Below are 27,135 nucleotides of genomic sequence, written 5' to 3' on the forward strand. Positions count from 1 at the left end.
AGATGCTGCAATGACGTTATCTGCAGCCACTGTGTGGACTTTTCATAAGAAGATTAATAAGCTAATAACTTTCATGTGGCAAAAAAGTTTATATGAAAGTGCAAAGAATCCAGAATAGCGAAACAATTTTGATAAAGAAAAAGTTGAAGGATTTACCTGATTCTAAAACTTACTACAATGCCACGGTAATCAAGAAAGTGTTATAAAGACAGAACAATAGATATTTAGATAAATGGAAGACTAGAAAGTCCAGTAGCAGACTTCACACTTTTGTTGTTGCTGTCGTTGTTGTTTTTGAGACAGAGTCTCACTCTCACCTAGGCTGGAGTTCGGTGGCATAATCTCGGCTCACTACAACCTCTGCCTCCCAGGTTCAAGCAATACTCCTGCCTCAGCCTCCTGAGTAGCTGGGATTGCAGATGCGTGCCACCACACCTGGCTAATTTTTGTATTTTTTTTTTTAGTAGAGACGGGCTTTGCCATGTTGGCCATGCTGGTCTTGAACTCTGGACCTCAGGTGATCTGGCCTCCTCGTCCTCCCAAAGTGCTGGGATTACAGGCATGAGCCACTGTGCGGCCCACGCTTTGGTTCAATTGATTTTCAAGAAACGTGCCAAATAATTCAGTGGGGAAAGAATAGTCTTTTCAACAGAAGGTGCTGGAACGGCTGAATAACCACATGCAAAAAGATGAAATTTGACCTTAACTTCACATTATATACAACAACTTGAATAAAACAGGACAAAATCTTTGCAGCCTTCGATTAGGCAGATTTCTTGCACATGACAGAAAAAGCATGAACAATCTAAGACACAGCTGACAAGTTAAAACTTTATAAAAATTAAAACTTCTGCTTTTCAAAAGACACCACTGAGAAATGACAATATTTGCAAAACATACATCTGATGAAGGACTTGCATCCATAATATATTAAAAACTTCTAAAATTTGGCAATAAGAAAATAAACAACCCAGTAAGAAATGAGCAAAATAGACCACGCATAGTTGCTTATGCCTGTAATTCCAGCACTTTGGGAGGCCGAGGCAAGAGGACTGCTTGAGCCCAGGAATTCAAGACCAGCCTGGGTGACACGGTGGAACAAAATAATACAAACAAATACAAAAATTAGCTGAGTAGGGTGGCATGGGCCTGTAGTCCCAGCTACTTGGGGGAATGAGGCGGGAGGACCACTTGTGCCCAGGAGGTTGAGGCTGCATTGAGCCGTGATTGTGCCACAGCACTCCAGCCTGGGTGACAAAGCGAGACCCTGTCTCAAAAAAAAAAAAAAAAAAAAATTCAAAACAAAATGGAAAGCAATTATGCCTTTATGACACCTCCTTCCTCTTTGGCTGGCCTCTGAAACATCTGGTGCCTCAGTAACTCTGGGGTAAATTTCTCCTCGAGTTCTCCTCCCCAGAGCCTTGGAAGGCCTTGAGGGAGACCTGAAGTGGATTGATTAGCAAGTAGCCCTAACCCTGGGGAAGCATCTTCTTTCTCTTGGTGGAGGTTAGAAACAGAAAACTGACAAACAGGAGCACGTGTAGAAGACCATGCACAGGATGGCGAAGGCCTTATAATCATGTCCTAGTCATTCTTCACTCTTCCATCAAATACTTGTTGTCTTCACTCTGCCAAATAAGTCAAATAAGTGCTGTGGCTATAAAACAATGAACATTACTGACAAGGTGCTTGCTCTCATGGAGCTTATATTCTAAAAGTGTAAAGCAGAGCACAGAGCATACATAGCTGGGTGGATAAATAAAAGAAAGTAATAAGAAAACAACGTAAGTCCTCTGCAGTTAAAAGGGTGAGAGCACAGAATGACTGAACCACAAGAGGGAGCCAGTCATGCAAAGACCAAAGGGAGGCACTTCAGAGGCACCATTTCTGTCTTAACCGCCATAGCCATTTGAAGCCCTCTATTCCAAATTTAACCAGCTTAAATTTCAGAGTCGATCTGTATAATCACTCCCTGAACTCCCTGACCACTTTAGTTCTGCCATGCTGGTGGGCAAAACTGCAACTCTGGTTAAATCCAACTTTCCACCCATACTGTTTCTGTACCCATGAGCTGGTCATAGACGGAAAACAGACAGACAGATAGACAAACACACCCACCCACACACACACCAAGCTGTTTGGTCTTACTTTAAAGGTATCACTAGGAACTTAAGTAGGCCCTCGCTATTTTCCCAGCAAATGTCCTGTATTTCCCTGGTCCTTTCACTCTCCTACTGTATTCACGGACATTTTCATCTCTGTTCTCTTCTCCCCCATCCTCACTCTCAGCTGTCGACTGTGCTTCTTTCCTCACTGAAAAAACTGAAGAATCAGAAGAGAACTTCCATTCACTCTTACCATGCACACTTATCCATGCAGGGGTACAGCTTTAGGCCCTGCCTTTCTCCCTGTCAGTAAGGAAGCACTCTTGGTGCAGCCATGCAAAAGCCTCCACTTGTGCGTCAGATCTCACCCCTCTCGCAGAATAAAGAACACTAGACCAGCAAATCCTCCCTGTCTACCCTACATCATCAATTTTTCCTCTACTGGATCATTTCTGTCAGTATACAACCATGCTGTTGGGTCAACCGTTTCAAAAACAAAAATCTCCTCTTGACAGCACTTCCCTTATTGGTTACCTTCTTATTTCTCTGTAACCCTTGTAGCCAGTTGTCTATACTAGCTGTCTCTAATTCCTCTTCTCCTATTATTCCCTCTTAAATTCTCTCCAATCCAGCTTTTGTGCACCACTGAGCTGAAACTGATCTTTCCAAGATCAACAAAACCAGCAAAACTCTATCAGAAGGAAAAAAAGAATGAGGCAGCTGTAAGTTAGGGAAGACGTGTTAGGGGAAGGAGATGGGCAGAAGAGGACTAGACTGAGTACCTGTAAAAAAAGAATTCCTTACATGTGTTGTATTCTTTCCACTCCACTTGGACCATAATTATATATACATATATGTATATATATTTCCTTATTTTCTTTGGAATCTAGTGTTTCCCAGATTGTCAAAGCAGGCTATTAGAGTGAAATCTGAATATTAGACTAATCTGCTCACCATTTAGGGAAAAGGAGAGTAAAACAAAATTATAGCAGTGAGAGAGCTTTTATTTTATGTTTGCTTACCTCTGAAATTGACGTGAAACCTCAGAAACCTAAAAGTCTCTTTAACCTAACCAGGAATGATTTAAACAGTCTAAGAAAGAGTTGCCCCCAAACAATATCCCTCTATTCTAAGATAAATGTAGTTGTGGTAATTTTGCAGCTATCCCTTTTTAAAAATGGCCCAGCCAGGAATTATGTATATTAACCTCAGGTAGCTTTGAAAGTCTGGCTGCAGTACTGTGCTTTCTGATCTTATCAGTGAGAACAACTGTGACTTACCTCAGTGAGGTGGCCTCACTCCTTTAGTGGGCAGGGTGATTCCTATGGACCTAGCACCAAATGAGGTAAACATTTAACAATTACATTTAACAATTGTCCCAATCAGTTGGTTAATATAGGGAATCTCATTAGATAGTGCATATCAGTGTCTGGGAAAATGCAAGTAACAATCCATTCATGAGTTATAAAATTAATTTGATGGGTTGACCAATTTTTTAAAAAATGAAATAAAATAGAAAATATCAGAGTGCATTACACAAACTTAGGATAAGACATAGTTCGTGAGACTTTGGTTTCAGTTGTGAAGAGGTATGTTCTGGTTCATAAGATTACAATTTTTTTATTTTTTATTTTTATTTTTTTTTGAGACAGAGTCTCGCTCAGCCGCCCAGACTGGAGTGCAGTGGTGCGATCTTGGCTCACTGCAACCACTGTCTCCTGGGTTCAAGCAATTCTCCATCTCCATCCATAAGGCAATAACCAGTGTGGCAGAATGTACTAATCAAAATTCGAGAACATTTGGACATTTTCCACATCATTTTCAGCATCATATATCACTAGGCATGAGCAGAAACAAGAGGAATCTGGGGCACTTTAGAGTGGGGCTTTCATGTGCAATACCAGTAAGAGCTTGAACTTTGTCTGTAAGTTAAACTACCATAATAGAGATGTTACACTTTACAAACTATTTCACAAACTTGATTTCATTTGAGTTTCTTGTCCATCCTTTGTAGCAAGCAAGGCAAAAAGGTAGCAGCATCTGTGGCAGGTTTCAATGATCCATCCAGTTTAGATCACAAGCCCAGCCAGCAGCTGGGAGGAAGGCTCTTACCCACAGTCCCAGAGAAAGAGCTGGCAAGGGTGAAAAACTATATGTGGGCTCCAGCCAAGTAAACTGGGGTTCGGGGCAGAAATCCAGTTCCAGGAGGGAGAATGGGAAGGGTGAACAGGAACTGGGGCAGAAGCCCAGATAGTAAACAAAGCACACAGGTGGCAAGGCCCATCCTCGGGCACATTGGATTCCAAGCTCACACCCACAGAGTTCCAGAACTCCATGCCTGGCTTTGAAGAAGTAGCAAAGAATATCATGTGGATAAGGGACATGGTGTAGAGGTTATCAGTCACCTGCAAAGGAAAGAAGAGACTGTAGGAATTGGAAAGTTAATCAATCAGCCTGGCATGAGTAGGGTTGCCAGATAAAATACAGGATGCCTACTGAAATTTGGATTTCAGATAAACAATGGAAATGTTTTAGTATTAAGTATGTGTCATGCAATATTTGGGACATGTTTATGCCAAAAAGTTATCGTTTATCTGCAATTTATATTTAACTATGCATCTCATATTTTTATTTAATAAATCTGGCAACTCTTCCTGTGGGTGTGATGGAGGATGAGGCTGGAAGGCTTGGCAGAGCAAGATTACAAAGGGTCTTGTGTGTCATGCTTGGCAGATAATGGGGAGCCAGGAAAGTTTTTTTAAGCAGGGGAACAGTGTAACAGGGTTTGCATTTTAGAATCACTGTAGTAGCCTGTGGAAAACAAAACAGAGTTCAGAAGGACAGGAGCTGAGAGACCAGAAAGCTATTTCAATAGTTCAGATTTGAGGGAAATTGAAAATAACTTAACCCACTTCACAGTTCTGCCTAAAGCTAGCACGGCTCCCAGGTTCCCAGGTTCACTTGGGCTACAGAGACCAAACTATTCTTTCAAGTGCTACTCTTTGTTTTTGTTTTATTTGAGATGGAGTCTTGCTCTGTCGCCAGGCTGGATTGCAGTGGCGTGATCTCGGCTCACTGCAACCTCCACCTCCTGGGTTCAAGCGATTCTCCTGCCTCAGCCTCCTGAGTAGCTGGTACTACAGGCACATGCCACCAGGCCCAGCTAATTTTTTTTTTTTAAGTAGAGACGGGGTTTCACCATGTTGGCCAGGATGGTCTCTTGACCTCGTGATCCACCTGCCTCGGCCTCCCAAAATGCTGGGATTACAGGCATGAGCCACTGCGCCCAGCCTACTCTTTGTTTTAAGGAACAAAAAAAACCTCTGGTGGAGCGTAGAATATATTTATATATACATAATATAGTGTCAGGCCGGGTGCTGTGGCTCACGCCTGTGATCCCAGCACTTTGGGAGGCCAAGGCAGGCAGATCACGAGGTCAGGAGTTCAAGACTATCCTGGCTAACACGGTGAAACCCCGTCTCTACTAAAAATACAAACAATTAGCCGGGTGTGGTGGTGGACGCCTATAGTCCCAGCTACTCGGGAGGCTGAGGCAGGAGAATGGCGTGAACCCAGGAGGCAGAGCTTGCAGTGAGCCAAGATCGCGCCACTGCACTCCAGCCTGGGTGACAGAGCGAGACTCCATCTCAAAAAAAAAAAAAAAATATATATATATATATATATACACACACATATATATACTGAGTGTCTTGCCCAAATCCTGTGTCAATCACATACTTCTTGAGGAAGCTAGAAAGATATGTGTATATATCAATCTCTCAATAGACTAAGCTCAGTATCTCTTTCACTATTGCATCCCCTGTAGGTAATCAATAAACATTTGATTCTTAGATTATGAGTTCCATAAGGGCAAAGTCTGTTATCTTCATCATCTTTGTTTCTTTAGCACCCCACCCAGGGCTGGGAATAAGTTTCTCAGAAAATTGTTCTTGATTAAAGTGGTTTAATTAATTAACAACCAGAAGTGCTTCCTATTAACTACATTTCTCCAACATTACTTCAAAGGTACAACCTGGCATATTTTTCACATGAACGCAAAAGAAGCTTGCCTCTTATAATGGATCAGAAAATTGTTTTTTAAAGCTGAGGAATTATACTGACTAGATGGAGTTTTAAAGATAGTATTCCTCATTTATGTGAAAATGTGAGATTTTTTTTCTTGAATTTTCCTGCTTCCACAAGCTTTATCATTGTGTCGATATTAGTAAATCTTAAAAAAAAAACCCAATCTTAATTAAATACATCTCAGGTAGATCATCATAAACTGGTACAAAGTGGTCTTCTCTTTCATTTACCAGTATCAGTCTAGTTCCTTGTATCTGTATCTCTTCCAAAGCTGAAGTGTGAACTTTTTGAGGCCAGGAACTATTCTGATTTATCTTCATAGTCACAGAACTTTCATTAATAGTAGGTTTATTGAATTTCCAAGGTCAGGCAGCCAAAAGGGAAACAATAATTCTGGGAAGTGCCTGGGGTAAATAAAATGCAGTTTAAAAATTATTATAATGACCCTTTATTGAAGATTATTTTCCGAGTATCATGCTAGGTGCTTTACATATGTCTTAATACATTTTGATTACACTTCAATTCTAAAAACTCTTGAGCTAGCTGCTATAATGCTCATGTTATGGGTAAATAAACTAAGAATCGCAACTGATAAATAACTTGCCCAGACTGACACAGTTAACAAATTGGCAGAGCTGAGATTAGTACCAGACTCCAAAGTCTATGCTCTCACCATGACTCCAGGAATTGTCATTTTCAAGTACATATTGGAGAGAGGAAGACTGGTGAGGTGCTTATAAGAACTTCCTTTAATCAGCCACTACATGGTACCTCAGAAGACTAAAGTTTGATTTTTTAAAAATGTGTGAGTGCACATGTGTGTAAGACAAGAGGTATGGAGGTATTTCTTATAACTATATGTTTTGAGCCATGTTCTTTTTTTTTCTGTTCAGTTTTGTATTCAAAAGAACAAATGACTTTATATATATAATTAGACTTCGTCTCCACCTTGACTGCAAACTGATGATATACTTAAATTACTATCACACTGTTGTTATCAAGGATTAAACATATGGGTTGTAGATGTTACAATCATTCATACCAATTTCATTTACCCCATCCAGAGGAATACATGTAGATCATGTTCAGACATGCAATGGAACCTTATCAGTCCAGATGTATAAGAACTGATCTGTGACAATCCAGATCCTCCTCTGAGCTGTAATTGTATATGGCAGTTATTCTGTTTTTTGTTTGTTTTGTTGTCGTTGTTGTTTTTGGTAAACGTGTACTTTTTGCCTGATGCTAACATCTTTTCAACAGCCCTCTTTTGCCTGCTCAACCGCCAGCCTCCCAGTTCAGTGATCCCAGGAAGAATCAGAGTCTTGTCTGCCCATGATGATTTGCTTCCAGTCTGCACCAGGTTAAATCACACCTTAAACTTTATCAAACTTTTGGAGTCTAAAAGCAAAAGCAACTCACAAAGTGCAAAGGTTGGCATAACTAATTTATTCATATGAATCAGAAAGAATTTAAAGAAGAGGAACCAAATATGGTAAAACGAGGGGCGGGGCGGGGCGAGGGGGGAAGCAGTTGATTTAAAAAATTGAGAAAAGCAAAACATGTTTTGCCTGGCTTTGTAACTAAAGAAGACTGCCAAAAATGGTCTGCAAAGGTGTAAGAATCAAAAAGCATCTCCAGTGTTCTACCTTCACCAGAAACATGCAAGGAATTTCCTAGGATGGAATTATGGAAAAGATCCTCTTCAGGCCTTCATTTGCTCATTCATTGCTAGTCATGGTGCTAAATATGGGAGATATAAAATGAGTACGGCATGGCCCTGGCCTCAAAGCTTACCCTCAGTGGGAGATACAGCAACTGTGCCGTACGCTGATCTGTGAAAGGCACCAGAAAATAAATGTAAAAACCATACAGTGGATGCACAAAGCGGAGAGTGGTCAACTCTGTGAGTCTAATAAAAATAATTCACAATAAGCACATAGCGATGTTCCGTGAGTCCCGTCCCCACCCCATCCTCTATAGCCAACCCCTAAGAGAAACGACAGGTGAGCAGGGCGCAATCCAAGCTGGGCTCTAATTAAATGTGTGCCCTAGAGCAACTCCTAGCACTACTCCGAGCCTCCGTTTCTCTCCCTGTAAAAGCCAGGAACCCTGCTCAACTATGAAGTCCATTTCTGCTCTGAATTAAGAAATAGAGGAAAAAAAAAAAACCAGAAAGGAAACTCACGAAAAACAAAAGTGAAAGTGCCTGAAGGGAACCCAGTAGTAAACAAGAGTACAAAATTCTATATCTCACCGGAAAACAGTGGCAGAGTTCCCAAATATTTTTTTTTTCAGCAACTGTGAACTTCGGAAAGAATGAAATGTCTATCACTCCCTTTGAATGTGAATAAGATCAGTGTAACACGAATCCACCTTGCTCTATGCAACTGTCTTCTGAAACAATCCTCTCTGACCCTGAACACCATATTTAAGTAAGCGGTTCTTAAATAAATCAATCCGTAGTGAATGGTCCATCCCCACAAAACCAATCCCCATTGAAGACCACACGAAGGTGTGCCCCACTTTGGGAAAAGGGGGAAAGCGGGGGTAGAGAAAGAGGGGAAGGATTGGAACCAACATTAGATTGTGCCTGGTGTTGCCACGCGGTTGTCATAAACAACAGCGTCTAAGCAAACTGTTTTAAAACTTAGAAAATACGGCGGCCTTTAAACTCTATTATGTCCCTGCTCATGGCAATAGTGGGACTTCCCTGAACGTAGCCCACAACGGTACAGCCGCCCGGGAGGGAAAGCGAGCTCTGGGGCGGACAGGCGAGTGAAGGCAGCCAGAGGAGGGGAGCTGGCTGACAGCTCCCCCAGCTTCCGCGGCGCGTGGGGGGCCAGGACGGGCGACCGCCACAATCAGAGGGTGCGAGCTGGACCCACCGGGGCCACTGGTCTCCAGGGTGGGAGGATGGATGCTGCCTGTCCGCTGCCGGAGCCTCCTTTCTCCCAGCAGAGGAGGGAGGGCGCGCGCACGTACACACACTCTCACACACACACACGCACGCACACACATCCTTCCCCTAGAGTTGTGTCTCGTCTCCCTTTTGTTTTTCTCCCTTCCCGGTCATGAGACCCGGAAGTTTTTTTTTTTTTTTTTTAATCCCGTCTCTCTCCCTTTTCCAACCCCCCCGCCATCTATCACATGGCAGAGATAGAATAAAAACAGAAAAATGGCGACGGTCACGTTGTGGCGAGCCTTGCTGCGTCATTAGATAATCCTCATGCAAATAGCGGGAAGAACAAAGGAAGGGGGGCCCGGGACCCCCGGGGGCGCAGGTGGGTGTGGGGGCGGCGGCCGGGCGCGGGGGCGGCGGAGCGCGCGGGGCCGAGCGCCCGCGGGAGGCGTGAGGCGGGAGGCGGGCTGCGTGGGGCGTGCGGCCGCGCGGGGCTCGGGGCGCAGAGTGTGGACGTTCGAGTGCGCGCCCGTGCGCCGCCGTGGAGCGCTGGCTGCTGCGCTCCCGGCCCCGTCTCGCGGCGCGTCGGGGCCGGCCTGGGGGCGCGGGAAGCCGTGGGGCGCACAGAGCGGCTCCGGCGAGGCTGGCCGCGGCGCACACGCACACGCAGCCGTGGGGCTCGGCCCGCTCGGCATCCGCACTGGGGTCTGGGGGCGGGCCAGGCGGCGCCGGGGGGCCGAGGGCGCGCCACTGCCCAGCGCCTAGCGCCTGCCTTCAGCCTCCTCCGGGGACCGCACGCAGTTCGCCACCTCGGGGTAGGCGGCGGGGCGCGGGGGCGGCGGCGCGGGGTGGGCCGGGCCGGGCCTCCGCACTCCGGGACCGACTCCGAGGGTGTTGCCGGACTGGGTTTGTTGTTGTTAGCGCGTGCGTGTGTTTTTCCCGAGGGGTAGCGGGGCGACCTCGCCCATGGGCATTTCCGCGGTTTTGCGCGGCCCTCGCTGGGGTGTCAGTGGCAACGCGGGGAGCCCCGGGCGCCCGGCTCGGCCCCCGGAGGGGAGCGGCGCGGAGGGGCGGGGTGTGTGTGTAAATGTTGCGCACTCGCTTTTCCCCCGCCCCCGCCCGCGTCCAGGGTGCTGGCGTGGGTCCCTCGCCGTCCGGCGGCGACTGTAAATAGAGCCTGGATGTTGTTTACATGAAGGATCCGGCGGGAGGAGTCTAAGAGGAGGAGGCGGCGGTGCCGGAGGAGGAGGAGGAGGGAGGGAGGACAGAGGAAGACCGGAGTCCCCGCGGCGGCGGCGGTCCGGAGAGAGGGCGAGCCCCGCGCGGCGCCGGGGACCGGGCGCTACCACGAGGCCGGGACGCTGGAGTCTGGGGTAGGAGGGAGAACGGGCACGGGGCGGGAAGAGGGGTCCGTCAGTGGCATTTTTAGCTTGCACCCTGCCACGCAGATTCTCCCCGGCCGGAGGGGAGGAGGGTGGAGGGAGGGCGGGGAAGCCTCGGTTTCTCTGCACGTTCGGGAACGCCTTCTCCCCCTTCATTCTCCCATTCCCAGTGTTTTCCCGCTTCTCCCCGGGCTCACCTGTTTATTTCCGTCAGCTAGAGCTCGTGGTTTTTTAATATAGACATGAGAGTCTGTTTCTTTTATTAGAAACATTATTGGGGCGAGGGGTGCTTTGCTGTAATTTGTGCTGGTCCAGGTCGGTTTTCAGGAAGGGGGAGGGGACTTGGCGGAGACGCCGGCTCCTGGCCGCAGCTGACCCCAGGGCTTCTCCCTGCCTTCCTGTGCGAGGAATTCTTTCCCTCACTCTGCTACCCGCACGCCAGCTGCCACCTTCCTGGAGAAAGACCACACCTGTGCTTATCCCTGCTTTGAAGGAGAGGTGAGCTGAGAAACCAGGGAATCCCCTGCTCTCCAGGGTTCTTAGTTAGTCCCCTCCGCAATCCCAGCATTGGCCAAAAATTGCTGCTTTCACCTGCTGATTTCATTTGGCATGTCTGTCCCCAGCCCCCCTTTCCCCCGGCAAGTTGTGATCTGCAGATGTTTTGGGATTTTCTCTTCCCTCTGGACCTGTCCCCCACCAACCAGCAAATAGCTCATGGGCCTAGGTTGAGGGAGAGAGAGAAGTGACTCCCTTTGGCCAGTGCGCTGTTTTTTATTCCCCTCTGGGTCTTCTAATGGAATCTGCTGTCCCCCCGTAGCCCCCTTTATTTTCCCCTTAAGCTTAACCCAGAGCCAGGCCTAAGCAGCCTGTCTCTGGCTTTCTTTCCCCCAGGCCCCACCCTGGCCCCTTTTGCTTTTCCAGCGCCAAAAAAAACGCCTCCCAAGCAGAAGACACACCCAGCCCAAGTCTAACCATTCCAAAAGGGAGGAGAACACAGAGGAAGAGCAGGGACCCAAGGGTCTCCTTCTGTCCTGAATATTCCAACAGCGTTTCCCTCTAAAGCCTCCTAGCTTTATAATCCCTTTATTCTTCTTACCAGTCGACCCTCCCCTCCTCTTTGCCCCTTGTCCTATGATAGATATTTGGGGAGAGGGGTGGAGAAAGAGGTTGTCACCCTCTGTTCCTTACAGTGAGGCATTTTTCTTTTTCTCAGTTTTTTCATATATTAGATGTTTAGCATGTAAAATATGTAAATCTGTTTGCAGGCTTATTTGAACTTGTTTTCTTGCTGGCTAAGGAATAGCTGATATTCTATAAAGGGAAGGAGGGGGGAAAAGATCAAAAGTAACACTCTGAGTTTTCCCCATTTGAGCATCCCCAGAGTTGCCAGAGAAGACCCTCCTATAAAAACCAACAGTCTCCCTTCCATGACATCACCACCTAAGCCCTTCCAACTTTAGCTTCAGAACAGGAAGAAGGCTCAAAATAGAACTACCTTAGGAATCCAGCTCCTTGAAAAGATCAACTTTTAAATCAGCTGCAGGAGGAACACAATGAACTTTGACATGGGGAGTGAGAAGGGAGAGAAGACTGTATAGTGTTCATAATTGGTTCCTTTGGGGGAGGGTTGGGGGATACTTACCGTGTATTTCAGAAAAGCTTTCCTCGAGAGTTGGGTACCTAGACCACTGAATGATAAATAGGATGGTTCAAGATTCATTTATTGAATTATTCATAAGTTTTTATATGTCAACAATAACAAGCACGTTTCAGAATATGAATTAAAGAGGGGCCTCTCTGCAGAATCTGCTCTAGATAGAGAAGGTTGTTTCAGGAAGCTAGGAGGGCACTTGAAGACAGAGAACCTGAGGATGCAGTGACAGCTGCTGTGAGTATGTAAGTTGAGAGGCTCATAAACAATAATTGTAATAAACAATAATTGTAACTTTTGTAGGTGACTGATACCCTGGACAAAGAAGTAAGGATGTCAGGATTTTCCACCTCTACCTTGGAAATTAACTCCTTGTCTTTGAATCTCACTCAGTGTCTGCATTCAGTCCCTGAATTGAGATATGCTTTCCTCTCTGCGCTAAAATACTCAGTCTTTTGGAAGGGCTGCCTAATAAACGATAATCACTGAAGTGTTGACAACTTAAAGATTGGAAGTGGAGCAGAAAATACTTGGTATAATTTGAGCACTTGGTGGGTGCTGTAAGATGACTTGCTGGTTGATGGGGTAACATCTTTTACTCTGGTTCAGGTTTAAAAGAATCCAGGTGACAGAGACAGGATACCTGCCCTGATATGGTAGCCACTAGCCACGTGGCTATTAACCACCTGAAATATGGCTAGGGTGAGGAAAAGCTCAATTTTAAATTTTATTTAATTTTAAACTTTGATAACTTGATTTAGTTATTGGAAAGCTTATTTATATTTGGAAACATACTTGAGCTTACACATCTACTTTTGAAACTAAGTGTTTTGAAATCCAAACGCAAATTAAGTATTTTGATGAAAATTTAGAATTGGGATATGTAAGTGCAAAGTACTCTTCAGATTTCAAAGAGTGCAAAAGTAGAATAGCCCATTAATTTTATGTTGATTCCATGTTCAGATGATAATATTTTAGATATATTGGGTTAAATGAATATGCTATTAATTCCACCTGTTTATTAATGTGCCTACTAGAGAATTAAAAATTACATGTGTAGCTTGCGTTATATACTTCATTGGACAGCTCAGGCCTGCATCACTCCTTTTCATCTATGAATTAATTTCTTTCTTTTCTTTTTTTCTTTCTTTTTTTTTTTTGAGATAGAGTCTCTCTCTGTCTTCCAGGCTGGAGTGCAGTGACGCGATCTTGGCTCACTGCAACCTCCACCTCCCAGGTTCAAGCGATCCTCCTGTCTCAGCCTCCAGAGTAGCTGGGACTACAGGTGTACGCCACCATGCCCGGCAGATTTTTTGTATTTTTAGTAGAGATGGGGTTTCCCCACGTTGGCGAGGCTGGTCTTGAACTGCTAAGCTCGGGTGATCCACCCGCGTTGGCCTCCCAAACTGGGATTACAGGCATGAGCCACTGTGCCTAGCCCCATGGATTAATTTCAAAAGTGGTGACTATGAAATATTGTTATTTCATGTTTGTGTTTCTACTTTCCACTGCTGTGTTCCATGTGATGATTGGGGACCCCGAGTATTACATTATTACTGTTACATTAGGGAGATCAGTGTAAAAGTCCAGGGTTCTAGAACGGCTAGCAGGGGTGTCATGGGAAAATTGGGATACCCACATACCCGGCTATTGCTGCTTTTGTAAAAGGATCCTGGACATAGCAAAAGATACCGGAAAACAATGTGTGGCAAAGTAACAATTGTGACACCTGGTGGCATTTTAGTGATTCTACTCATCTGTCCCTCACTTCCATTTATTTTTTCTTTGCTTCATCTACTTTCTGTCCCCCTCCCCACCAAATCATGGCTCCACTGGTGGCATTTGGGCCCACAAGGCTGCTGACTCCTTTCCTCCAAAAAAAGTACAGTGCTAACATGAATAGAGGTCGTGCTGTCTTTGGGTTTTGTTTTGTCTAATGAGATTCAGAAATTGCACTGGAAGGAACTTAGGAGCTATTCGGTGCTATCCCTTTATTTTATAGATGACAAACTGCCAAACACCTCACCTAAGACCATATAGACAGAGACAGGAATTAAACATACTTTTGTTGATAACTGTTTAGAGGCTGCCTGAGAAATGGAGAGGTTCATCCATTAATCAATCAAGTATTTGTTGAGCTAGCATGTTGTGGAAATGACCACTAAGTGTTGTGAAGGGACATGAGTAAAACAGTTTCTGACTTTTTTAGAAAGAGTCCTGTTGACTTGAGGAAATAAGATATAAACACCAAATTAAATTGCAGTATACAACACAGCACTTAATGAGTGCAGTGCCACTGGCGTGTGTTACTAGTTAGTAGAAATGTGTTCATTTTACAGATGTAGGAATAGAAGCTTCGAGAAGGGTGGAACCTGCAGGGAAGTGGAGTGTAATTGTGTTCCTGGAACAGCCCAAGGCTGTAGAATTGGAGGTCATTGCAAGTCTTTGGTATTGGCCCCTTTAACTGTCCATTAAGGGAATTTGAAAATCTGAGACCCAGCATTTTCAAATGGCAGTGCTGTAGTAATAAGGCAATCATAGATTAATTGGAGACCATCAGGGTTTTTAGAGATGTTTAGCCAGGGGTGGATCATTCCGAAGTTAGCTGGCATATAAAACTGACTTGTGAGCAAACCATAAAATCTAAAATCCAGGGGGTGAGAGTGGTGAAATATGATGTAGAGCAAAATCAGAAAGTAAATTAACTGTGGAGTATACAGTTGGACTAAAAATATTTGTGCTGAGTACATGTTTGAAGGGGAGAGGCCCATATAATGTAATATATGGGCCAGTCATGTATTTATAAATTTTTAGTCTCCTGGAGCCTTTTTGGACTAAACTCTTGGTCAACATGAGGAAGAAAGCTCATTCTTCTCTTTGTTACCGTGTCCATAGGGTTTTTTTTTCGTCCACATGGACCTTATAAAGTTACGTAGCATGAGATTAATTAGGGCCAGTGCTCAAAGTCAATAAAATGATGACAGCTCTTCTCTAATCACTCTCAGTTAATGCTTCTCTTTGAGAATCGGGGCTAACTTTGTATAGGGCGGTGGTCCTTGACATTTTCTTGCCTTTCTGCATATTTCTTTTTCCATAAAAGAGAAAAAAATTCTGTAACCTGCCACCTCATCAATCTTTGGCACAAATTAGTTTTTAAAAACTCAGTATAGCAAAGTTTTGCAATAAAATGCAAGTATACATTCTGTGTACTTGTGACAAAGCAGTAGTGGACATTTGAGCAACTTTTGCTGACGGTTTATAACATCTCAGTGTGGTCAAATTTGGCCATTTTATATAGTATCACTGAATTAGATGATAATTTTCAAATTGGAAAACAAATCACACTAGTTAAAAGACCAGTGGATTTAAATACACTAAACTATAATTTAAAAGTATTTTCAAATATTCTGCTTGGCCAACAACTTACGGTGCCTTCAGTTATTTAATATATAATCAGATATTCAAAGGTTTAAAACAATATTTTCATTTTAGTTTATAAATATGAGGGATGTAGCATGTTTTTTGTGCTTTTATTTGTACTCCACATTGATTGATCGCTTGACAAAAGGTCTTTGTCACCCAGGCTGGAGTGTAGTGGTGCGGTCATGGCAGCCTCAGCCTTTCATGTTCAAGCAATCCTTCCACCTCAGCCTCCGAAGTAGCTGGGACTACTGGCCCTGCTCATACTATTTTTTGTAGAGACAGGCTTCCACTGTGTTGCCCAGGCTGGTCTTGAACTCCTGGATTCAAGCAATCCTCCTGCCTCAGCCTCCTAAGGCGCTGAGATTACAGGTGTGAGCCACCATGCCTGGCCTTGTACTCCACGTTATTTTAAAAGTTCTTTGGTGTGCAAGTTTTCTATAAGTGCCTGGTTTTGTAGATAATATTTGGTATATGCGTTATGAAGAAATTGTTCCTAGTTGTATCATTTTTAACATAGAAGAAGTAGTTTAAAATCAGTTTGGGTCCTGGAAGAAAGCATTTTACATCACTGTTTTCTCTCTTCCTTAGTATGCAGTTATTTTTTCTTACTGTAGCATGAGTACCTGTAGTCACTTGTTTATAAATTTAGACAGTTCAGTTCTTAGACGAAACATGTTGAAGAAGAAATATTTCTGATGGATTTAAATTTTCAAAAATGCACATTTATAAACATTTTCAAGAAAAAGCAAGACACATTTTTGAAACATTTATTTTAAAAATACCATTTTGAAAACCCATATTTTTCTTCCTTGAAACTGCTTTAGAATCTGAGAGAATATTAATTTAAGTAACCATTCACAGAATAATGACAGTTTGCTGCTTGTTATTAGGGATGCTTGGCTTTTTTTTTCTAATTTAGGTAAAAAAAAAAATGAGAGAAATATAAGGAGAAAAAGGAAGTATCTTTTACTTTACCAAAAATGTTTAGTTGTTGCATGGGTTTTGGTGATGGCTAATAGAGTGAATTTCAACTTTGCAGTACACTTCCTTCATCTTTATACTTCATATTTAGACATTGAATCACACTAATATTTTGGTGAAGAACAGTCTAATAACTACGAATATGTCAGGATTATTTATTTGTCTCCATACTTACCCAACCTTCAGTATTTCAGGGTAAGTATTCAGTTTTCCAAAGCTGACAGAATTGTGGTCAAGAAATATTAGTTGGTAATCTTCTTATCCTTTTTAGTGGAACAGCTATCTAAAATTTTACTCTAAGATAATCACAGTATCTTTGTTCACGTAGCAGATGTTTATAATTTGGGTAAAAATGTGCAACTATTTCCAAGAACCTTAGGTTATGGGATCCAACTGTGATTTTTTTTTTTTTTTTAAATCTTCGTTGCCCTCTCGTGTTTCAACTCTGTATTACAGTTGGCTAAGACCTAGATGATGACCTCCTTACTTTTTAGATATTTTTGCATTTTAGGCAATGTTGTTTTTAATTTGTGTGTAGGTGGATTGTTTCATTGGATGTTGCTTTTCTGAAGATAAGGTCATTTTCATAGTACATAAAGTTAATAGTTGAGTTAGATTCACTGTACTTTTATTTTCTGACTTCTGATCTAAAGAATTGATTCATCTACCTGACTTATTTGAAGTACAGTGCTAATATCTAATATGCATATAATGAGTCTTTGAAATTGAGCAAATGCCTAATGAAAACATAATTATTTTTCAAATATCTGTCAAGTTCCACTCATATTGAAATAACTTGAAATTATGACATGGAAAAAACCCAAGTGAATCATGGTTTTAATAAGTTGATATTCTGATGCCTGAATTCCAATTTCAGAATCTTTTGTACTTTTTATTAAAAGGAAGAATCATCCCTAAAATGACTTCAGAGTACGTCTCAAAGGTACAGATAATTTAAAAGCAAGTGATGTGTATATGTTATTATTACTTTTTAAAAAGGTATTCTGAAGGTTGTCAGTATCACCATAGGTATAGAATTGACATAAACTATAGTGAAAAATATCAATGTTACTAATTTGAGTACATTCTTAGCACTCAGAGCAAGAGGAATGAAAGTCATTTTTGCTAATGTGCATTTTTCTTCTTAATTATAAAGCCCTACTAGTTTCTGCTTCATGATCTCAGTTACTGAGAAAACTAAAACAAAAAGTAAATGTTTTTAGAAATCCTTTTGTTTGTGTAAATTGTGTAAACTGAATATCCAGTTGATGGAGTTGGACAGCTAGGGTAGGGTAGAGAAAACAAAGCACTGGGTTCACTCATTTGACATGGTTCTGGGCATGGGTTCGCCATAACTTAGCAATACATGATCTCTGGCAAATCACCTAAGTTTTTTTTTTTTTTTCTGCCTATAAAATGGGGTAATAATATCTAATCTATTTCCAGAATCCTTTTTTGATGAATTAATGAATAATTCATTGCCAGCCCCATAGCGTCTTGTGAAAACCAAATGAGAAAACATATAGAGCAGTTTTGAATGTTTGGCAGATATGAAGTATTATTGTCATGTTTGGTTATGTGCACTTTGAAGACAGGAATCATGTCTTAGTTATCTTTATTTCCTGAACATCTAGAAGAGGGCTTTAGAACGTAGTAGTTCCTCAGTATATATATAAAATCAATGATTGAGGTCAGGGAGGCACAGTCAGTGAATCCATGCATGGAAGAGATAGGCTGTGAAATAAGCTGGAAGCTTACTGCATATTTGATGTATTATCAGAGTGAAAACCTAATCATGCAGTTGTTCATCCTCATTAATATGGATAAGTCATGTGTTCATCTTTCATTCTAATTTAATTCAACTGGGCCTTTTAATATTTCAGCCTCACCACTTGCTGGGCTCTGATCCTTCTTTTTCTTCTGCCTCCTCACGTCTCCAACCAGAAGGGGATCTTTTAGTCCTTCACTTCATGGGGAGCCTTCAGAGAGAGTAATGCAGCCACCAGAAAGGATGCCGTTGACCGACACAGTGACTGACAGGCTGCCCTGGCTCAGTTATCACAGTGCTGATGCTGTCCATTCTAAAGGTACAGTACTGTGATAACTGAAGGATGGCAGCCATCTTACCTTCCATCAGAGGAGCCTCACCGTACCCAGGAGGAAAGAAGGTGAAAGAGGAATGTGAAACAGGTGGCTGGGACCCAGAAACCCTCTTACCCTGCACCTCTGTCATACTTCTCCCGGGGCATAGGGAGAGTTATTCTGCTTCTCTTTGCCTTGTTTTGTAACATGGGGTAGTTGTTGGTGCAGCCATGTTGTGCTGAGTGAACGTATATTAAGATCTTTGGAACCTTTAGGAGACTGAAAATAGGTAAGTATGAATTAGTATTTCTGGAATGGTATTCAGAGAACTTTGTACCATTTTTATAAATGTGAAAGGTAACCTAATTAGAACAGCTTGGCACTTGTCAGTACACTACTAGATTTCAAAATCAGATTCTACTTACAGGGAGAAAAAAAAAGCCCAATATGTTGAACAGTATTGAAATTGTTGCATAAATAAAAGTCCATCATTGTAGAGCAGCTTACGGAAGTGAAGAAAGAAAAAAAGTATATCTTTGTCTTGAAGGAGTAGATAGTGACATGTCATGTTTCTTTCAGGATATTTAGGATCTGGCCTAATTCAAAAGAATATTTACTGAATGCCTATGTTATTGCTGCTGCTGTCACCTTTACATGAAAATAAAATGTAAATTATTTTATTTCTATCAAATAAGGACTAGTCTGCAGTGATATCTGGCACATATCGATTTCAGGAATACAAAGCTGTAAACACCAAGCCAGCATCACATGTGCATGAAAGACTAGGAAATTTTTTTTTTGTTGCCCACACGGGAGTGCAGTGGCATGATCATAGCTTTTGATCTCCCAGGCTCAAGCAATCCTCCCGCCTCAACCTCCCGAGTCTGAGACTGCAGGTTCAGGCCGCCCACCTGCAAATTTTTAGTAGAGACAGGAGTTCACTATGTTGCCAAGGCTGGTCTTGACCTCCTGAGCTTAATTGATTCTCCCACCTCAACCTCCCAAAGTGCTGGGATTACAGGCATGAGCCACTATACCCAGCCATGATTAGGAAATTTAACAGCACACATCTTCAACCTCCATCTTACTCTAGAGAGTACTGCTGGGGGTGAAAGGTGGTTATTGGAGAACCCAGGATTCTGCCAATGCCAATCTCTGCCAATTATCCCTCTTCCCTCTGGACTCCTAAGGACACTGTACACATGTAACAATAGCAAACAAGAAACAAAGTGCATGACTTGATTATGTTAGATCACAGTACTGTGCAAGGAAGGCTCAGGTAATTTCATGGAACGTGTTTTAGGCTCAGAGCCTAATCGGGTATGTTACCTCTTCCTAGGCTCATGTCTGTATCTGGGAGCCTGTGGATGTCTGACTGGTGTAGGAACCCAAAGCAGTGACCCATATGCTTGAGCAAAGAGAACAGAGATGGCTGAGGTTAGGCTGTAATTTGAACCTAGCTACCACAGAGAGAAGAGGGGCCAGGGAGAGGAAAACCATTTGTGACTTTTTTTTTTTTTTTTTTAAGACAGAGTCTCAGTCTGCTGTCAAGCTGGAGTGCAGTAGCTCAGTCTTGGTTCACTGCAACCTCTGCCTCCCGGGGTCAAGTGATCCTTATGCCTCAGCTTGCCGAGTAGCTGGGATTACAGGTGTGCACCACCATGCCCATGTAATTTTATATTTTTGGTAGAGACGGTGTTTCACCATGTTGCCCAAACTGGTTTCAAACTCCTGTCCTCAAGTGATTCTCCTACCCTCAGCCTCCCAAAGTGCCGAGATTACAGGCATGAGCCACTGCACCCGGCCTCGTGTGACTTTTTAACATACTGTGAACCTTACCTACTATCAGCCCTGCCAACTGCATGTCTTAGATATGGGTCAGGTGTATTATCAGGTCCTCCACTGGGACACAATGGGGAAGAAAGGGAACTGGAAAGGAGTAGGCCTCGTACAGAGAGGTTCTGTCTTATCCTTCATTGTGCCAGTCCTCAGACATTGATGGTCACTGTGTTCCTTTGCTGGCGATTGCAGTTCCCTTTAGTGTCTCTTCCCTCTGCTCTACCCAAAGAGGAACCATTCTTAGTAGTGATCCCTTGAGCCACACTTGGTTGGCCCAGAACTGTTATTTTTCAGACACATTGACCACATTATAGCCCAGTACCTTCACATGTCCTTATAGATCCACAATTTCTCTAAGCTATATAAGCTACACTATGTTTTTGATTAATTAGAGAGAGGGGTCTCCCCAGTTATTATGCTACCACTCCTGAAATTCCTTGGAGTTTTCTTAAAAGGAATTTCTGACAGAAACTCTGGAAGAACTTTTAGGAAGTGAAAGTTAGGGATTGGTGAATCCTCAAGTAATTTGAAACACTCCTAATGTTTAGTGTTTTAGCAGGTGGAAAAAAGTGCTTCAAGAAGTTATGTGTTGTGCAATCATTGGCCTTGGTGAAGATTTCACCACCTTCCCTGATCTTCCTGTTTTCCCCGTTACTAGTTTTATAAAAATTCATTGGGTTTTATACTTACCCAACCTTGACCTCAAAATCTACAACCAGGCCTGTGGGGTGTTGAAGAACTGAGTGTTGGGTGTCATTTGCAGTCACCCTGCACTACGGACAGAGTCATGCTGGGTCCCCTTTCCTCTAAACAAGAAGGCTGAGGCTTAGTCTGCAGCAGGAGCTCCAGAAGCTTGCCTGGACCTGGAGGTCTTTGGCATCTTCAAGGCATTTCATAGACGTAAGGTGTTCCAACAGGTTAAGAGAGAAGTGATGCAAGACAGATCCAATGGGGTTTTTCCACTGCCTTGCTTAAAACACAGTATGTGTTTGGTTGGTATATTCGTTGCATTTTTCAGTTTAGGTGAAGTATGTGAGATGGTAAGATTGCAATTAAACCTAGGAATACCGTATAATCCAGCAATTCCACTTCTGGATACACACCCAAAAGATGTGAAAGGCGGCACTCTGACAGATATTGTACACCCATGTTTATAGCAACATGATTCACAATAACAGGTAGGAGCAACCCAAGTGTCCATTGATGGATAAGTAGATAAATGAAATGTAGTGTATACCTACATTGGAATATGATTCAGCCTTAAAAGGAAGGAAATTCTGACATATGCTACAACATGGATGAACCTTGAAGATACCATGCTAAGTGAAATAAGCCAGACATAAAAGGGTGTATACTGTATGATTCCACTCACATGAGGCTCCTAGAGTTGTTAAATTCATACAGCCAGGAACTGATGGTTGCCAGGAGCTGGAGGAGAGGGGGGAATGGAGAGTTCATGTTTAATGGAGTTGTATTTGGGGAAGATGAAAAAATTCTGGAGATGGATGGTGGCAGTTGCACAACAACATGAATGTACTTAATGCCACAATGTACACCTAAAAATGGAAAATTTTATGTGTATTTTACCACAATAAAAGAGATTCAGGATAATAACCCTCTTGAAGCCAAAAACAGGATTTAGTTGATTTCTCTTCTCTCCCTTAGTTTTCCGTGTGAAGATAACTGCTGTTTCAAGTAAGCAATTAAAATGAAATTGCCATGTCTTTATGCATTTCAAGTTCTCTAAACTGAAGTCCTTTACACATGTTTCCAGGGTTTCCAACATAGCATAGCTTTAGAATTGCATAAAGTGTAAAGAAAACTCAATATAGTAGCAATGAATATTAAAAACAATGAGAAAAAGGCGTGGACGAGAAGTCACCTGATGTGGCATCTCTTGCTGGCTTTATGTCTTTTCTGGTGAGATTGGGCAACTCACTGGTCCTCTCCCTGTTCCAGTTGCCTCAACTGCCCACCTCTTTGGAGTTATGCTACCATTCCTGAAATTCTTTAGAGTTTTTTTAAACAGAAAAGGAATTTCTGACAACCTATGGAAGAACTCATAAGAAGGGAACGGTCTGGGATTGGTGAATCCTCAGGTAATTTAAAATACTAATGTTTAGTGTTTCGAATTACTGGAGGATTCACCAATCCCAGACCTTTCCCTTCTTAGGGAAATCATATATATATAATCATATATATAAGAGACTAAAGCAGCATTTAAATGTGGCATGTTATTTCTTAAAATATAAACATACAATATATGAAATAATAGTATTAAGTATAGTTTTAAAAAGTATCCTGGTTAGTCTTACAAGTCAAGTATTAGCAGCTTCATTAAAGGAGCATTCTACAGCTTGCTGTCTGTCACGAATAGTTTTCCTATTTGTTGTTACATGCTTAAATTTGATAATAATAATGTAACAGTTAAGGCTGGAAATAGCAGTAACCTTCCCTAAGGGATCACATGTTTTATGAGCTGTGGGTAAAAAGGATTCATTTGTGGACCGTATGTGTTTCATCACAAAGTCGTCACTTAGGGTCATGCTTTTAAAACTAAAATCAGATTTTAGTTTTAGGAACATTAGACTACCTCCACCAGATCCTGCACAGTATTCTACCTTGATCATACTACACAGAGTTGGAGCAGACAGCTAGCTGTTGTTCTTGCCTGCCACGCTAATTTCAAATATTTTGCTATGCCTAGTACATTTCTAGCTTCTCTGAATAACCACCCAATTTTTAAGTGTGCCACAAACTTGCCTTATCCTGTTTTTGGGGGCCCAGGGGAGACAGGGTCTTCCATAGCCCAGGCTTAGAGTGCAGTGGTGCCATCACGGCTCACTGTAGCCTCAGCCTCCTGATTAGCTGAGACTATGGGTGTGCACCACCATGCCCGGCTAATTTTTCAAAAATTTTTTTGTAGAGACAGGTTTTCACTGTTTCTCAGGCTGATCTTGCACTCCTGGGCTCAAGCAATCCTGCTTTGGCCTCCCAAAGTGCTGGTATTACAGGCCTAGGCCACCACATTGGCTTGTCTATCCGGTTCTTAAGTGAGTATCTTTCTTTCAGATCAGTTGCTCTTTGAGACAAACCTCTTATGTTTTTACACTTCAGAGAATTTTTTCCTTTAAAAATTGCTTCTTTAAAACTGCATTCATATTTACAGGTGCATTCTATTCATAGTTTGTCTTCACCATTACCAGTCATCGTTTTTTGTTTTTGTGGGGTTTTTTTTGAGGCGGAGTCTTGCTCTGTCGCCCAGTTGGAGTGCAGTGGCACGATCTTGCCTCATTGCAACCTCCGCCTCCCGGGTCAAGCGATTTTCCTGCCTCAGCCTCCCGAGTAGCTGGGACTACAGGCACACGCCACCATACCCGGCTAATTTTTGTATTTTTTCTTAGAGATGGGGTTTCGCCATGTTGACCAGGCTGGTCTCAAACTCCTGACGTCAGGTGATCTGCCTGCCTCCGCCTCCCAAAGTGCTGGGATTACAGGCATGAGCCACTGTGCCCAGCTTCTAGTCTTTTTTTTTTTTTTTTTTTTTTGAGACAAGAGTCTTGCTCTGTCACCAGGCTGGAGTGCAATGGCGTGATCTTGGCTCACTGCAACCTGTGCCTCCCGGGTCCAAGCGATTCTCCTACCTCAGCCTCCCGAGTAGCTGGGATTACAGGCATGCGCCGCCATGCTTGGCTAATTTTTTTTTTTTTTTTTTTTTTTTTTTTGAGATGGAGTCTCACTCTGACACCCAGGCTGGAGTGCCCAGGCTGGAGTGTTGCCCAGGCTGGAGTGTCGCCCAGGCTGGAGTGCAGTGGCACGATCTCAGCTCACTGCAAGCTCTGCCTCCGGGGTTCACGCCGTTCTCCTTCCTCAGCCTCCCAAGTAGCTGGAACTACAGGCACCCACCACCACACCCAGCTAAGTTTTTTGTATTTTTAGTAGAGATGGGATTTCATCGTGTTAGCCAGGATGGTCTCGATCTCCTGACCTCGTGATCCGCCCGCCTCGGCCTCCCAAAGTGCTGGGATTACAGGCATGAGCCACCGTGCCCAGCCTAATTTTGTATTTTTAGTAGGGACGGGGTTTCACCGTGTTGGTCAGGCTGGTCTTGAACTCCCGACCTCAGGTGATCCACCTGCGTCAGCCTCCCAAAGTGCTGGGATTACAGGTGTGAGCCATCACGCCCGGCCTAGTCATCATTTTTAACCACAAGAATTCTTCATTAAGCATGAACAAGTTAGGTAAGGGAGGCACCAAAAGTCCATTTTGTATTTTGCTTTCATACTTAAGACATGATGAGTGTAAGGATTTCCACTGGAGGAGATTGCCAAGTACAAGAATGTGTGCCTGAGCTGGGTGTGGTGGCTCACACCTGTGATCCCAGTACTCTGGGAGACCAAAGTGGTCAAGACCAGACTGAGCAACAAAGTGAGACTGTCTCTACCAAAAAAAAAAAAAATAGCCAGGAGTGGTGGTGCATGCTTGTAGTCCCAGCTCTTCCGGAGGCTGAGGCAGGATTGCGTGAGCCCAGGAGTTTGATGCTGCAGTGAGCTAGGATGGTGCCACTGCACTCCAGCCTGGGTAACAGCCAGACCCTGTCTCTTAATAAATAAATAAGCAGGCATGGAACATTCTCAGCTGGGTTCTTTAAGCTGTCTGACAAGGTTTCGGGTTGTAGTACATGCTTCTAATGTAAATATGTTAAAATGCACATAATTGAAATGGAGTAAAGTAAGCTGATTATACGTTACTTTGTGCATTTGGACTATTACTGTATTTTATTTTCCATGAGATTATGAGGAGATTGATGATGTTAAAAGGTGAGAAGAAATAGAGAACCATTTCGGTTTAGTCTGTAGAAAATGTATTTTCACTTTTTTGCTACTATCTTTGTGAATGAAATTGCAGAAAAATTACTTAGACTCCCATTGGTTTTTTTCAATTTGAAAATGAGTGTCTTCGAACCAGGAATATCTTGGGGTCCATTGGGGGCTAGCTGTCTAGGGCACTTTGCTGGGAAGACTTCTGAGACCACATGTGGGCTCTGCAGGAAGGAGTGCTGTAACCACCTTTCTCGGTCTACCTGTGATCAACCCGGGTGTGCTGTGGACATCAGACTGAGGAGGAGTGCTACATTCGCTGATACCTTAGTATGCAGTATTTGTAGTGTAGAAGCTTAGATCCTCTGGAATGACGGAAATTCCCAGATTTATATTGATAGGGACTAGATTTCTGGAAAACCATATCACTGGGAATATAGACACCCTTTTTTATGGAGAGGGAATTATGGATTTTTAATTTTAAAAGTCTAGTGTAATATATAGTGTATATTGAGACATGAATCTTTCCACTTATCATCATTCACTAATTTCTGTTAAAAAAAAAAAAAAACCTGACATACCTATCAGGTCTCAAGCTATTCTAATAGCACTAGTCTAATAGCATAAAATTTGCTACTGTTAAATAAATGCTTATCCCCTGCATAATTTACAGGTAGAATTTTAAGTAATTGGATCAAATAGCTAGAAGAGGCTTTCCCTTTCTCCTTTTATTTCCTTAATTGACAGGATTATTTGCTTGAGATGAGTCAATATTTGTTGAGCTCCTGTGTACCAAAGCACTCATTTCATCCTCATTGAAATCCTCAAAGAGTAGAAGAGTTCTCCATGTTTCATAACTGAAGAACCCGAGGAGGCTCTCAGGCTCCCAGTGGGTCCGTAAGCCACACAGTTAGTGATGAAACAGGCATTTGAGTCCAGAAACAATGTAAGAAGTTAATATTATGTTGATTAGTAGGTGAGGCTTCGAAACAGAGTTAGACCCAGCATGTGTAAAATTGCTTTAAAATTTGCACCATACACTGCCTCCCCTGTCCACTGTTGCCTTTTTCTGATGCCTTCTCTACTCTTCAGCTGGAGTTACCTCTGTAAAATGAAAGTTTGATCATGCCATCATTTAAAAACCCTCTGGTTTAAAACACTCTAGTGGCTTCTCCTCTTCAGCTGCCCCATGAGGCCCTGGGCAGTGTGGTCCCACCTACTCCTCAGGTCCCATCCCTTGTACCCAGTTGACTGGCCTGGCCTCTGTCAGGGAATCAAGTCCTTTCTGTGTCAGGTGCATTTCCTTCTGCCTGGGACACCCTTACCATTCAGTTCACCTTACCTCTTATCCTTCAGTTTCTGGCTAAGTACTGATTCCTCAGAGACCTTTTCCTGACATCCTGCCTAGGTCTGATCTCATGGCACTTTGTGCTTTTCCTTCAGAGCACTTGTCGCAGTTGAATCACATGTGTTGCGGATGCATATTTTTAATGTCTCTTTAGATGGCGAATTCTGTGAAACAAGAAACATGGCTCTACCCATTGTTGTGTTTGCAGTGTCTGGCATAAGCCTGGCATGCAGTTCACAGTAGAAAACTAATGTAGTATGAGATGTGAGTGGAATGTTTCCTGTTTGCTAAGTATGGGTGAGAAGAACCCACAGCTAAAAACAAGGTGTTCAAAATCCCCACTTTCTGTGGTCAGAGATCTGCATCTCTGCGGCATTTTCCTGCAGAGCTTTTTCAAAAGGTGTCATTTCAGCAGAACCCATTCTCACATTGCCCCCACCCTTCACCCCAATAAAAAGATGACTGGAGGAGGGGGAGATGTCACCTTTTGTGGGAACTTCTCTCAGTGAAGGGGAG

The 27,135-nt window shown here is 43.0% G+C and overlaps 1 protein-coding gene and 1 non-coding gene across 2 annotated transcripts in view; both read left to right on the top strand.

Moving 5' to 3' along the window:
• The first annotated feature begins 10,361 nt into the window (after window positions 1-10,361).
• Window positions 10,362-27,135, top strand: part of JAK1 (Janus kinase 1) — a 232,544-nt gene continuing 215,770 nt past the window's right edge. The window contains exon 1 of the mRNA XM_063698003.1: window positions 10,362-10,466. The gene's annotated coding sequence lies outside the window, so the exon portion shown is untranslated. The remainder of the gene's footprint in view (window positions 10,467-27,135) is intronic.
• Window positions 18,573-18,647, top strand: MIR101 (microRNA mir-101). Its single transcript, NR_106234.1, has one exon. It is a non-coding gene; the product is annotated as a microRNA mir-101 (primary transcript).

The sequence above is a fragment of the Gorilla gorilla genome, chromosome 1 (genome assembly GCF_029281585.2).
Source record: "Gorilla gorilla gorilla isolate KB3781 chromosome 1, NHGRI_mGorGor1-v2.1_pri, whole genome shotgun sequence".
NCBI lineage: Eukaryota > Metazoa > Chordata > Mammalia > Primates > Hominidae > Gorilla > Gorilla gorilla.